This window comes from Cimex lectularius, unplaced genomic scaffold (genome assembly GCF_000648675.2).
Source record: "Cimex lectularius strain Harlan isolate CLEC.00 unplaced genomic scaffold, Clec_2.1 scaffold2, whole genome shotgun sequence".
NCBI classification, from domain to species: domain Eukaryota; kingdom Metazoa; phylum Arthropoda; class Insecta; order Hemiptera; family Cimicidae; genus Cimex; species Cimex lectularius.
Genome location: NW_019394219.1, coordinates 932,048 through 945,868, shown reverse-complemented (window position 1 = coordinate 945,868; position 13,821 = coordinate 932,048). Strand labels below are relative to the sequence as shown.

Here is a 13,821-nt window from a genome sequence, read left to right as displayed (position 1 = left end):
TTATTCCCAAGTAACGAAATGTTACCTAGGGTAAATAAGCATTTCTGTTTGGAAGAGGAGTAAAATGTGTTGTCATTCGTACAAAAGATCCATCAAACTTAAACAGTTTGATATATAGAAGGTAATTGAAAGTAAATACTGCATTATATTCTGGTCAACAGAATAAATTAGGCATATATTTTACTAAACCATCTATAACAGAACTAATCAATACACATCCTTTTGTTGATTCGGTTATGCGATACGAAAAAAAGATTCTTTTTTAACGTGACAATTGAGTGGGAAAGAATTACTATTGGATTAGAAATTTTCCTTTCAAATCGAAATTGTCAGTTATCCGGTGGGCAAACATACAAATCGGCCGTATCATCGCTGATCGATTCGCCGAGTCGGTCAGCTCACTGCGTGCAAAAACGACGTCAGCCCGCGGGCCAGCCACCCCCGGCAGAAATTCCAGCCGGTCCTCCTTCCATTCTTCCGGGCCCCTGGCATCTAGGACGTTCGACGCAAAGGAGGTAGGATAATAATACGGGGCTCGGCGGACCCCTTCTCCTGGGCAGGGCGAGCTTATCAATTTGAGCTTAGCGCTTGCGCTTTCGTCGCTTAGCAACCTCCAGGGGGGGCCCCTTTTTGCTCAGTCTTGTGTAGCTCGCGTTGCCAGTCGTTACTCTCACAAGATGCGTCAGGTAAGTGGAGAAGAAAAACGATATATTCTATCGCTCTAGCCATTTTGACAGATTGTAATGTGATATTTTTTTAAATAAATCTTTTCCTTCACCTACTGGACAGCCACAGATACCCGTTTTTATTTATTTAAATCCAGGTAATTAAATCCATTAATTAAGCGCTGATGAAAACATAAAGGACGAAACGTGTTAAAATTTAACAGCTAGTTCATCACCAGTACATATCGGAATTGTACATATTAAAAATTTCTATACAATCCTATATAAATTGAAGGCGAATTTCCGAAAAGAAAATTCTTTAGTTCAATTCGCATTCACTCTCATACATACATTAGTTTCCTGAAAACCGCACAAAATTATATGTATAATTATGGTTAAAAGCCGTTTGTTTACAGCCAGTACAAAAATATTTGATATACACACGCACGCGCGCGCACACACCCACATACACACACACACTCTCTCTCTTTCACCCACACACATTATTTAAAGATATATTTTAAAAAAATATAACAATAATAACAACAGGATGCTTTATTTAAGAATAATTACGAATTTACATAGTATGAAAAAGCTACATAAAAGCATATACGGCTTGGATATCCGTCAGCCGGAGAATCATACATATAAAGATAATAATAACAAGAATGAAGAAGAAAACTAACGTAAAAAATAGCGACAAAGCAGTATTACATACAAAACAGGAAAAAATGTAATATGTAAATATATATAATTACTTTAAAAATTTAATACCTATATTAAGAGCTGATTTACATAATAAATGAACAAAAATGTGAAACATTTTTTTAGGTTATCATCGTGTATCGCGTACGAACAGCTTTTCCTGACTTTGTGTTTAGAATTGTATAAATCGTTATACAAGGCGAAATATAAGTTAGAGAGCATACACTATGCCTTATTTTATTATATTATTAAAAATTTTGTTTATATCCTTACACTTTTCTTGAAACTTGTAGTAATTTGATTTAAACGTTCTTACCTATTCTACGAATCATTAAAAAAATAATAGCTCATAACAAATGGATTTTGTAGTATTTGTCTATTTTTTATTCGAAAATTTTCATAATAATTTCATCCATTTAAATAAAAACCAGGCAAAGGAAAAATTTAAAAAAAATGTGTCCTATGGACAGTGTATGTAAACACTGTTGTAATAATATTTTTCTTATATATAACATATATTTCAAAGAAGCTTTGAATCTATTGAGTGAATTTTTCAGTGATTGTGCAAAACGTAGATCACTTTAGTTTTCCAAAATCTAGGTTTTGTGGTTGTCTATGACTTTTTTTACGAGGGTATTTTCGCTACAAGGTTATATTAACCCTCGGGTTGCGGTGTTTTTGTCGCTTCGGTGGTACATATACTAAAATTGGAACGATATAAAGAAGATTAGCATGGCCTCAATTTAATGTTTAGTTTTTGTTTTGTTCTTTACTAGTATGGTGTGTTGTTTCTACCATCTCTGTGTTATCGTTCAAACACATTAAAGGCGTATTATGCTGTTTATATCTATGCTTCAATTTATAACCAAAAAATGATTTACGAATATGAACTTAACGATAAAAGCCTAAAGTCGCATACTTGCAACTTTTGGCGCAACGTTATGTCCTAGTGACAGTGATAAACCTATTGGGAAAACTTTCATTAAAATAAGCGCACATTAATCAGTCCGATACCCTTGTTATCAGGTTCAGTAATGTCTTCGTATAAATTGTTTCTTTTAACGAGAAAAGAAAAACTCGATATAACGGTACGAGCTTTGTTCCGGGTTAATTTTGAAGATGTGAAACGAGTTCCATTTTTTCAAATACCGTTGGATTTTATCAAACTGTCATGGTCCTAACAAGAGTGCGCACTGGGCCAGAAAAGTATTCACGTTCCTGAAGGTGACTAATGAAGCAATATCCTACCTTCAAACACGTTATAAATAACCGAGTTTATTATGACAATCGGAAACTGCTTGAAAGTGGATTACTTTTTCCTCAAACGGTTACCATGAACGAAAAATGGAAAAAGATTTTCCAACAAGCCTGGATAATTTAGCATAGATCTTTCAAGTGAGGTAGCTTTAATTTCTGGCCGCTGCATGAATTGCAAGGAATTTAGGTATTGTTTATCGTAGCAATCTTGGATTATTGACTAAAAAGTTCAGTGAAAATTTAGACGATAGTAAATAAGACTTTAATCTCCTTTTTAACCGAGGCTGGTTTCTGCCTTATTGCCATCTTATTTTCTGATTCTCTGTGACACCCCAGTTTAACGATCATGGACAAAAGGCATTTCACCGATACATGTAACGAATTTTTTATCAATTTAAAATTAATTTTTTGACCTTTAAATTTCTCATTCACCTACCCTCTTCCTGAAGGAGATCCCTTACCCGCTCGGAACAATACTTTTCTGATAGTGAAACAGTTAAAAAATCTGTTAAAAATTAGCCCTCGCTTTCTCTTTGATGTGCACATCATTGGTGATTTATTCAATTTAAAAACATATTCGTCTCATTTACGATTAGACTACATCTCTGTTATTTTCATGGCTTTGAGATGATCTGCCTGTTCAATTCACAAGGCGTAGGGAAAGATAGCTCCAGCACATTCCAGAAACCCGGGCCTTAGCACGACACTTAAGGATAGCCTTCTAGACTTGCCGTTAGTACGTTACATTACGCTAGCTGTACGCTCGTTGAGGAAATTTTGGAATCATGTTCTTTGACATTTTGTGTTCCTAAGCTGTTAAAGTTTAGCTGGCCACCACTGTATTCTAAGGCCACTCCACCTTCCAGTGCTCTACGCTCTCTAAAGCTCTAAACCAGCGCATATCAAAGAGCCTTGTACAGTCTGCAATAAAAAGGAATAATAATTACAACTGCTGATCGATCCTATACTGTCATTTTCGTTAGGTGATCTACAAACAGCGTGGAGCAACAACAGATGCAAGTGAATAAATCAATTTGAAAACATCATCTTTTATATTTATAAGCCACTTTTTACCTTCCAGACTTATTGAATTATTGTTTAGGTAAAAGTGACTTCCTAGATCAAAATTTAAAATTTTCTACAGAAGGTATTTTTCATTATTGCCTACAGTATTAGAAATGTCGATCACTTTTTCACCATCCTCTGAATCAAGGGATGGAATTGAAGAAGAAAGCAAATTTTAGTTTTTACTGCCAATTTTTCGGCCTATTTTAAGGTCATCGCCAGAGCAAAACAATCTTATATATGATTACATATTGACATATTTTTTTACAGGCGATCTCAAATTTCCTTAAAGACTGACTCAGTCCCATCATTGCCGAAGATTGTAACAAAGTAATTTAACAGTAAGGAAAGTTACAGTCCTTGGCAATGTTGGATCTTAGTCGCTGGCCGTAACACAAATGCAATGAAGTGGATGGGGTACGACACAAAAGCTTGATATTCAAATAAAAAGCGTATGAGAAGATTATTTGGATGTCGTGAGATGCGGTCTAGTGTGACGTAGGTTTTAGAAAAACAATATCTTTATCGTGCCAACGTTTCGATCTTTATTGAGATCATCTTCAGAGCTCAGACAAGAATGACACATCTACACGGAAAAGAAACACTTTGAGCCTCTGAAGATGATTTTCATTTGACATTTTGATGACATTTTCTTTATCGTGCCCTGAAGAAGATCTCAATAAAGATCGAAACGTTGGCGCGATAAAGAAAATGTTTTTCTAAAACCTAAGTCACACCAGACCGCATCCCACGACTTCAAAAGAATCATTAAGTAACGGTCACTAAACACCACACATTTTTACGCGAATGAGAAGGTTGAGCCCATCTCATAAACAACTGGCTGCCCACATTTAACGAACTTATTTTAATCAAGGATCATTTTCAGTACCTCAAGAAATTAAGCCTGAAAATCCTTAGCTGATAAACATAGTGTGCCAATACTATATAAAATATAGATATATGTGCAGTATATATAGAGTATATGTGCAGAACTGAGCGAAAATTAATCGAAAATCGTCAAGGGTGCTTACAGGCAAGACGTACATACGCGTTTTCAGCGATTTTATTTTCGACTACGGCTCTAGGATTCGTGGTTTCAATTTTTTTAAATATTTACAATTCTTTATAAATAGTGAGGAAAGTTAGAGTAGTAAAAAGAGCATTAACGTGAATGTAGGCGAGTGGAGGGAAAGATGAAAGGATTAAACAGTTGCAATGTGGTACCTTAAACTTAAATAACTTTAATGTATTAACTTCAGTTTTATTATAGAATTGTTCATATTTTCACGTGTATAAACTTATAAATTATAACCTTACATATTTCAAACCTTATCTGTCTTAAAAAGTTGATTTAAAGGGAGATTTTATTAAAGTTAATTAAGATTGGCAGATGGTTAGATACCAATAGGATCATCCCCTAAGGCCCATTCAAGGTTGCAAGCAATACTGGAGTTACAGACAGTTATGTCAACAGCAGATGCGACTCTGTGTGTGATTGATGATACCAGTGTTGGTTCTCCATTGTTCCAGAACACTAAATTCGTTTACTGCGTCTAGGAGACGTCGATTTTTCTTATCCGGGAAACTATTTACAAATGCTGAGTGATGACAATTAGTCTCCGCAGATTATTTAGAGTTTTGGGAGATGTTTTACAAACGAATACCATTCGTTAAACGATATGGCTTTTTACGGGATGTTGTATCTTGAAATTATGTTAACATATTGTCCATTTTTAGTCGGAAATTTTGCAACAGCACATATAACATTGCTAGTACATGCCGGAATTGTATATGGGATGTTTTTAATTCACCGTCTTCCATCTACCCCATCATTTCTAATAATATTGTAATCTTATTATTACTCTTATTATTACTAATGCAGGGCAGCTGGATTCGAACCCGGGACCTTTACCTTACAGTGATGAGCGCCGTGTCAACGCCTAAACCTCTGCGGCCACCGACGCCCCCATATTACTCTTAATTCTAATAATATTGTAATGTAAATACCATTAGGGCAAAACCAAGTTTCTGCTACAGCTATAATATTAATGTTTTTTATGTAAAAATGCTTCAAGATTACCTGTTGGCTGCTAATTATCTAGCGTTTCCTTGAATTACGCTTAAATCGTTTAACATTTAGGGAAAAACGGTTGGTTAAGAACTTGGTTATCTGTTGTTTGTACTATATACTTGGTTTCCTTTAGTTTTTGTGGATTATGATTCATGATTTCTTTGACTACTCTTTGTACAGATTTGCAAATCAAACTGAAATTACACGTCATTTTCTCACGCTTTTCACTGATTGGAAGGAAAGGATTCGATAGAATTTGATCCCCTGTGGTATTTTTTGGGACAAGGGTTAAAAGACTATATAGTTTTTTGTTAGTAGATTTGATTGCTTATGCTCGATTTATTTTTTTACTGTTTTATATTTGTATGTCATATGGTATTTTTGTGTAGAGAGGGTAAAAAAAATTTACGGTCAGGCTAACTGCTTTTGAATATGTTTTTTTGGTTTACTTGGATTTTTTGCGCCAATATAGGAAACATTCTCGTAAATCATAATAGATCTAATTGGCCTTTTTGTGTTTGAAATTTAGTACATTTGTTTTTACAGAACACAAAGTGAATACCTTTGCAGAGTAAGCAAGTTAAGTTTATTCACTTGGTGATTCCTTTTTTATTTTTTGTATTTTTTAAACATATTTACAGTGTATTACAACTACACTCAATTGGGTAACAAATAACAATGAGTATATAAAACAATTAAATTTAAAAAAAAAGAGTATAAATTACCCACTGACAGCATTCCTATGAGTCCTATTGTTTTTTATTTAATTGAAGTTAGTATCACTATCACTCCTTTTTAAAAAGCTTTATTTGAACAATAAGTTTATTCTAGTTCTTTCACTAAAAGCTAGGCTAGGAATGAATTCTTTCAGTTTAATTATAACAGGGGCGTCGGTGGCCGCAACGGTTTAGACGTTGACACGGCGCTCATCACTGTAAGGTAAAGGTCCCGGGTTCGAATCCAGCGGCCCTTCGAACCCGACCTACTTACAAATGGGCTTTTTTTCAAAAACGCCGCACCCTGAGGGTTCATATGACTTCTGCTGTTGCGAACCATCGTAAAAAAAATTATAACAATTAAGTTACCCTGGAAGGAGAGAGTGCTGATTGCAATACTTGGAAGAACACTTGCATCCTAGCAATGCCATCAGATAGTGTCCTATAACTTGCATTTTTCAGGGAGGTCTGTCTGATTTACGCAGTCCTCTTTTCAATCTGACCAGGGCATCTGAGAGTACCTTTGATTTTTCATATGACCACAAAACTAATCATTTTCATCAAAACATATCAGCATGTGCAAGTAAAAAGTACTTTTTTGCGATTTCCCTCACTCAAAAGCTAATTACGACACATATAAAAACCTTATGAATTTAAAACAAAAATTTGGCTTTCTATTTGTTATTCAAAAGCGATTCTGTACAGTGCAGGAGCATGGTAGAGCCGGTTCATTATCAGTGTATTAAAACGTGACTTAACGCTATGCAAATACCCGTTTGCTTATGTACCTGGCAATAAATTAGGACAAAGATAATTAGATGTCATTTTAATTTATTGCTAATCAGGTTATGGATATTAGCCGTACTGTATTCAAATAATGCAATCTAAACGTGAAGGGGAGGGCGGTCGATTGCATACTAATCGGGTCGGTCTATTGCCTTTTGGATCATATTATAACATATATCATCCATAATATATCGTAAACTAGTAGTTGCATTGATTTAAGAAAATTTATTTTAAAAAAATAACCGCTTTCAACAGGAAAATGAAATTTCACGAATTGGTGAGTCTGTAGTATTGCTTAGTGCAAACAAAGTTTCGTTTAGTTATAATAGTCTCGTGGATTAGTGTTGAGATCAGAAAAACAAACCGTGCTTTTGTACCGGCGCCGGGCTTTCGAAAATATATTTCGTCTTCTACAGGGTAGGACGTACTCCAAATTTTTAACGTACCCCGAAGAAGAAATATATTGTCGAATGTTCGGCGTTGGTATAAAAGCACTATTTCTTTTTCTGACCACAACCGGTAGAGCCGGGAACACACTTACCGGATGCTAAGCCATGCGACGCTACCCGAAGCCTTGCCACGTTTTGGTGGGGTGTACACATCTATCCGACGCAAGCACACGCCGCGTACAGTCACACAGCGTTTATCACTATCACTATCGCAACGCATCTTTTGTTCTTAATGCACTATTTTGAGCAAAACCTCGTAATAAATTGTTAGTTAAATTTTATGAGCACAACCATCTAATAAATTGTTTGTTAAACTTAATGGTTTTAAATAAAGTTACTCCTAACCTTCATAATTAAACAATGTTTATAAAAACCTATGCAATTTAATCAATAATTTTTGATCTCGTTTAATTTGGTTTACATTAAAATAACATGTATTTAATATAACGACAAAATTACATGTACTTAGTTTGAAATAAACTGCAAAAAATATGAGTGTCCTATTCTGATGCTACCAAGCGAAAATGGTGTAATTTTACGAGCAAAACTATGAAATAAATTGTTAATTAAATTTTATGAGCAAAACCGTGTAATAAATTGTTCCAATTTTAGTATATGTACCGCCGAAGCGAGTACAATAAATTGTTAGTTAAATTCATTATATCAAAAAATCGTATTCCGGTGTTTTGATTAATTTTCTACCAAACCATTAAAATTAATTTTTTAAATAAAAACTAATTAATTTTTAATCACAGTTAATTTGGTTTATATTAAAATAAGTATGTTGTAATTAATATAACGACAATAATACATGTAGTTTGAATAAAAATATGAGTGTCCGGTTCTTTTGTCTTCGACTGTACTCGATGCGACCCGACGAAAATCTGGACAGTGGGGATCGCAGAGCGTCGGGTAGGTTAGCGTGGCATAGCATCGGGTAGATGTGCACGGGGGTAATGCAACCTTATGGAAAATCGGAGTTTGGATTTGCGTCGGGTAGCATCGGGTAGCGTCGCTAGCGTAGCATCGGGTAAGTGTGTTCCTGGCTTAAAGCAGGGAACACACCCGATGCAACGCCATGCGACGCTACCCGACGCAAATCTAAAGTCCAATTTTCCATAAGTTTGCATTACCCCCCCTGCACATCTGTCGGATGCTATGCCACGCTACCCTACTCTACTCTATGCAATCCCCACTGTCCAGATTTTCGTCGGGTAGCATCGAGTACAGTCGAAGACAAAAGAACCGTACACTCATACTTGTATTCAAACTACTACTTATTGCCGTCATATTAATTACAACATACTTATTTTAATATAAACCAAATTAATCGGGATCAAAAATTCATTAGTTTTCATTTTAAAAAATTAATTTTAATGGTTTGGAAAAATTGATCAAATCACCGGAATACCATTTTTTGATGTAATGAATTTAACAAACAATTTATTACACGGTTTTGCTCATAAAATTTAACTAACAATTTATTTCATGGTTTTTCTCATAAAATTACACCATTTTTCAATTTACACTCATATTTTTGTAGTTTATTTCAAACTAAGTATATGTAATTTTGTCGTTATATTAATTACAACATTCCTATTTTAATGTAAACCAAATTAAACGAGATCAAAAATTCATAAGTTTTTATAAAAATTATTTAATTATGTTTTGACGCCTTGTAGATTGCTAGGGCATGTCCGAAAATTCGAACCAAGATCATAAACAGTAGAGGGGGCCTTCATGAAAACGTCTCAGCCTTCTCTAGATCAAAGAAAACTGCCAAAAGAAGAAGAAGAAAACAGAAAAAATGTTGTATTTTTAAGAACATGTTTTAATGTGGCTCTTGAGATTGCTACCAGCGATCAACGTGACAGTATTGCCATTGCTCGTAGTTACAATTGAATTGTTTCAATTTCAATTTAGTAATTCGATCATCATTTTGCCCTGCATGCTGGGTTGATCTTTCAAGCCCATTGTGAACAATTTATTTAATAGCTGCATAATTGCTATTTCGTTTCTATTTAAATAATATTGTTGGGCTTTCCGGTTTCGGTGGTCTCGAGTCTTTTTTTTCCGTGAAAATGGAGCCAGGGGCGACGGTGGGAATCGAACCCATAACCTCGGGGTCCACAAGCCGAGAGCATCACGTTGGGCTACCGCGGTCTCCTTGTTTCATCCTACAAGTTTTTCAGACAAAACTGAACATTTTCAGTCATCTGGTTCCATTACATAAAGATGTTATCTTATATATGAGGCATCAAGTAGAATAGTTAAGGCAGTAAAATTTGGCAAGAGGTTGGGGTACACGATTGCGGTTAAATATTGGGCGGGAGGAGCAGTTTTCTTGACACCAACGAGGAATAGTCCAAGGGAGCCGAGACGTGTCCGCTGGTGCACGGCCTGCTTCCACGCATTCCTATCGTACTCATGTTTATTTCAGGGTATTGGTCTCGAGATTCCGCACCCCGGACACTCTCAGCGACGAACCTCATTAATATTAATCATTTCCGTAATAAATCGCCTTTGTTTTTCCACCCGCAACCCCTCGCTGTATTGCAGGGACTTGACTTACGGAACTTAATTCGTTCTAGAAGTGAACGAATAGAATAAACGTAAACGTGATCGATCTATGGAAAGGTATATATTTATAAATTTATTTTCGAGGATCATCCCTGATTCTCTACAAAAAAAGAGAAAATAGAGCCTTGATGGCACACTTGCTTTTTTTAACCTTTTTGCGAGTGTTATCACCGAAGTTAAGTTTATTATCAAGGTGCACACCTGAGTCACTTATACTACCGCTAAGAAGAGGATATCGTTTAGTAAAAAGTGCTGCAGTATTTAGCCTGAGTTCTATCTGTAAAAAAATGAACGATCCTGTGGAGGTTATGACTCAGTTTATTAGTGATATCACTCACCCTCCATGATGACCAATATAGATATATTGTTACCTATGGTATATCGTCAATGTACATAGCAATTTCACAATAAAGACTAGAGAGTGCGTATATAAATATGTTGAACAAGGTTGGCCTTAAGACTGAACCTTGTGATACTTCAATATTACACCGTGACAAATTAATTTGTGGTTATTAAAAGTTCTGTTTTGTACGTAACTGTGTATTACCCTAACAATTTAACTTGGAAAGTTAAATTTTATAAGCGTGTATAAATTATTAGCGAGAATTGTGGGGTTCAACCCCACCTCGAGGAATATCGAGTGCACTGGGGGAGTGAAAGTAATCAGACTTCTATGTTTTTTATCGTGTGGTGATATATAAATATATATCATATGTTTTGTGTCTATCATGTTGACAACCTGAGGAACAAACGATAGCATTTTAGGATATCAACGTAGTATACAATAAAAGAAGAGAGTCAGTAACCAGATCGAGATGCTCAAATGCATTTTAAAACAAAGTACGCGTGAAAGACCAGAAAAAGTAAGAAAACACGGCAGAGGGCCAGCGACTGTAAAAACATCCCTGTCTTTTTTTGTCAGTCGTTTTTAAAAGTAACATTTTGTGTGAGCAGTCGACAACTTCGGCTAATTGAGAGGATGTCTTAGTCCAGGGCGAAGCCCATGCTGGTACTCAGATATACTATTGTTCATATCTAGGTGACAATTTATAGAATTAGCAGTATTTGTTCAAAAACTTTGCTAATTGTGCTGAGAAAACTAATAGGTCTATAGCTAGCAGGATTACATGGTGACATACTAGGTTTTTTACGTATATGACCTTGGATTCTTTTCAGCAGGAAGAAAGCAACCGAGAAGAACCAGTGAATTAAAAAGTTAAGAAAGAAAAACTGATCCTCCCAGATAAATTCTTACCGTCACATTTGAAATCAAGTCAAAGCCAGGGGATTTCCAGGTTTTACGGGAACTTATTATTGATTTTAATTCTTTAGGAGAAACGACGGGACACTGAGAAGGGACGATGGATGTACTCAACGTGTAGTTTTCTAGAGTTTTGGGGACTCATCTATCCAGCAGTTTGAAGTAGGGTTTTTTGGGTAAGTCGGCTGTAACTAAACTGCTCCAGTTTTGATTTAAACGATTGTCATCGATTTCATTTAATTTTTTCGTTTGTTGCTCGGTTTTCTTCTTCCTAAAGGGCAGTTCAACATTTATCGGTGGTTAATTTGACAAAGCATGTATGATGGTCCTGAGAGATATAGGTTACTTTGATAATTAGTCGATCATATCTAATGACCGCATATTTTCTCTCTTTTCGGTCTTCAATTAATTTGGGGAGTAACACTTCTCCACTTCTTGATGAACGTCCTCAGATATGGAGACTGGAGATCCTCTAGCAAGGTCTATTTCGGCTGCAGAAAGATTCAGTTTTACCTTTTCATTTAAAAAATTAAGAATGACTGTTTAACCCCATCTGTTAAAAAATGCTATTAAAAAATAATAAAGCTAATATGGAGGACTTTGGATTGGAAGGTCTGGATACCTTGGATGTTGGCAGATTTAGCTGTGCCCCACAGTTCCAGTCCATATGTCCAAATCGGTTTCAGTAATGTTTTGTAGTGTCAGTTTACATTTTCTCGACATAACAGATTTCCGTCCAAGTATTTGATAGAAGAGATAGAGAAGTCCAAATCGTCTGTTCAACTCCTGTCTTTTTATTTGTATGTGTCGGTTCCAGCTTAAGCGTGTGTCAAGAACCCGAGGTGGCGTACACGGTTTTACGAATATTGTGTGAGGGGTTTTGCTTCTGAGAGTAATTTTAACATGGGTGTATTTATTTTCATTAATTTTTATCCTCAAAAGTTTGCTCTATTCAGCTATTCGTTGGACCTATGCCTGGAGCTCCTCCGAGGTAATGCAGGATCGGGATTAGAGGAAAGCAGACATGGTCGTCTTCAAAAGATGTAAGGTGGGTAGAGGATGTAGTAGGGATGTCTGAGGTGTAGAGGAGGTACAGGAGTCGTATAGTTATAGTGTGTGGTAACTGATTCACCTTATGTAAAAAAGAAAACAGAAAATATCGAGTTGCGATGGTTGGTAGGGTGTTGTAAACTTAGCGATAACTGGAGCGGACTGTTTCTTGGACAAAAGGAATATGTGACATGTGTGTAATAATATATGTAGTTTCGTTCGATACATAATATGAAGCATTAAGAATTTTTCGTAAAATTAAGAATTAGGCCGTTGAAAATATTTGGTGTTTTGATTCTGTTGGTTATTGATAAAGCTTATAGCTTTTGCTATATTTTTATTGCAATCTGCATATATAATAAATTCTGTAAAATGATACAGTCACATAGTTGATTCGAGGAAGTAGAACGGCGAAATAAAATTATCAAAAAACGGAATATTTCAATTTTCATTGTTTTTTAAACCAAGGCCTATTCACAAGAAGTGGCGTTTACGTGGCCGATATTTTGGAGTGTTGATTCACCCAAAAGATCCGTGACCCACCAACCTGGTCGTCTCCTTGTTACTGCAATTTGCATTAGTTTTAATGTATAACATCAACTTCAAATCCACCTCAGGCAGACGTCATTAGCCATGCCATACTTTGTATGTAACTCAAACTAATTTGTATGTACTCATTTTAAAATAAAAAGTATTTCAATTAAACAATCAATCGTATCCATGTTTCGTATTTTTTTCTTCAAAATCACAAAATTTTGAGCAATGTAGTACTGAGTAAATCTTGATGTATACGTGAAATACACTTCCTTTGGTCAGGAGTACAGGTAAAAGGGGTTAAGGGAGTACAGGGTAAAAATAACTGAGATTTTCGGAACGGACCTGCTCTGTTTGGCTTATAGGTCGATTGGAACGATCGTGAATGGCCAGCTGGTGATAAGTCACCGTTGGTTGCGTGTCGGTGTTATCTAATCGATTTGTCTTTTCGCATCTTTTAACGCGGTACGTTATTCAGTGTAATTGTATTTTTGGCTACTGGCTTGTGCCTCATAGTAGCGATGGGGCCGATCTAAAGAGTTAACTCACTTTACTGAACGAGCGATGAACCGCTCTGATATCCCCTCCACTCCGATGCCAATTTTTCAACGCCTACTCCTCTTTTTAGTTCATGCTGGCCCGTCTTCTGACCTTCTGACCTGTCCTCTACCGACTTCCGGAA

The 13,821-nt window shown here is 35.8% G+C and overlaps 1 protein-coding gene across 2 annotated transcripts in view; it reads left to right on the top strand.

Moving 5' to 3' along the window:
• The first annotated feature begins 613 nt into the window (after positions 1 to 613).
• The window catches only part of LOC106670347 (cGMP-specific 3',5'-cyclic phosphodiesterase), an 88,492-nt gene continuing 75,284 nt past the window's right edge, over positions 614 to 13,821 (top strand). For both annotated transcript variants that reach the window (XM_014400601.2, XM_014400593.2), the window contains exon 1: positions 614 to 686. The gene's annotated coding sequence lies outside the window, so the exon portion shown is untranslated. The remainder of the gene's footprint in view (positions 687 to 13,821) is intronic.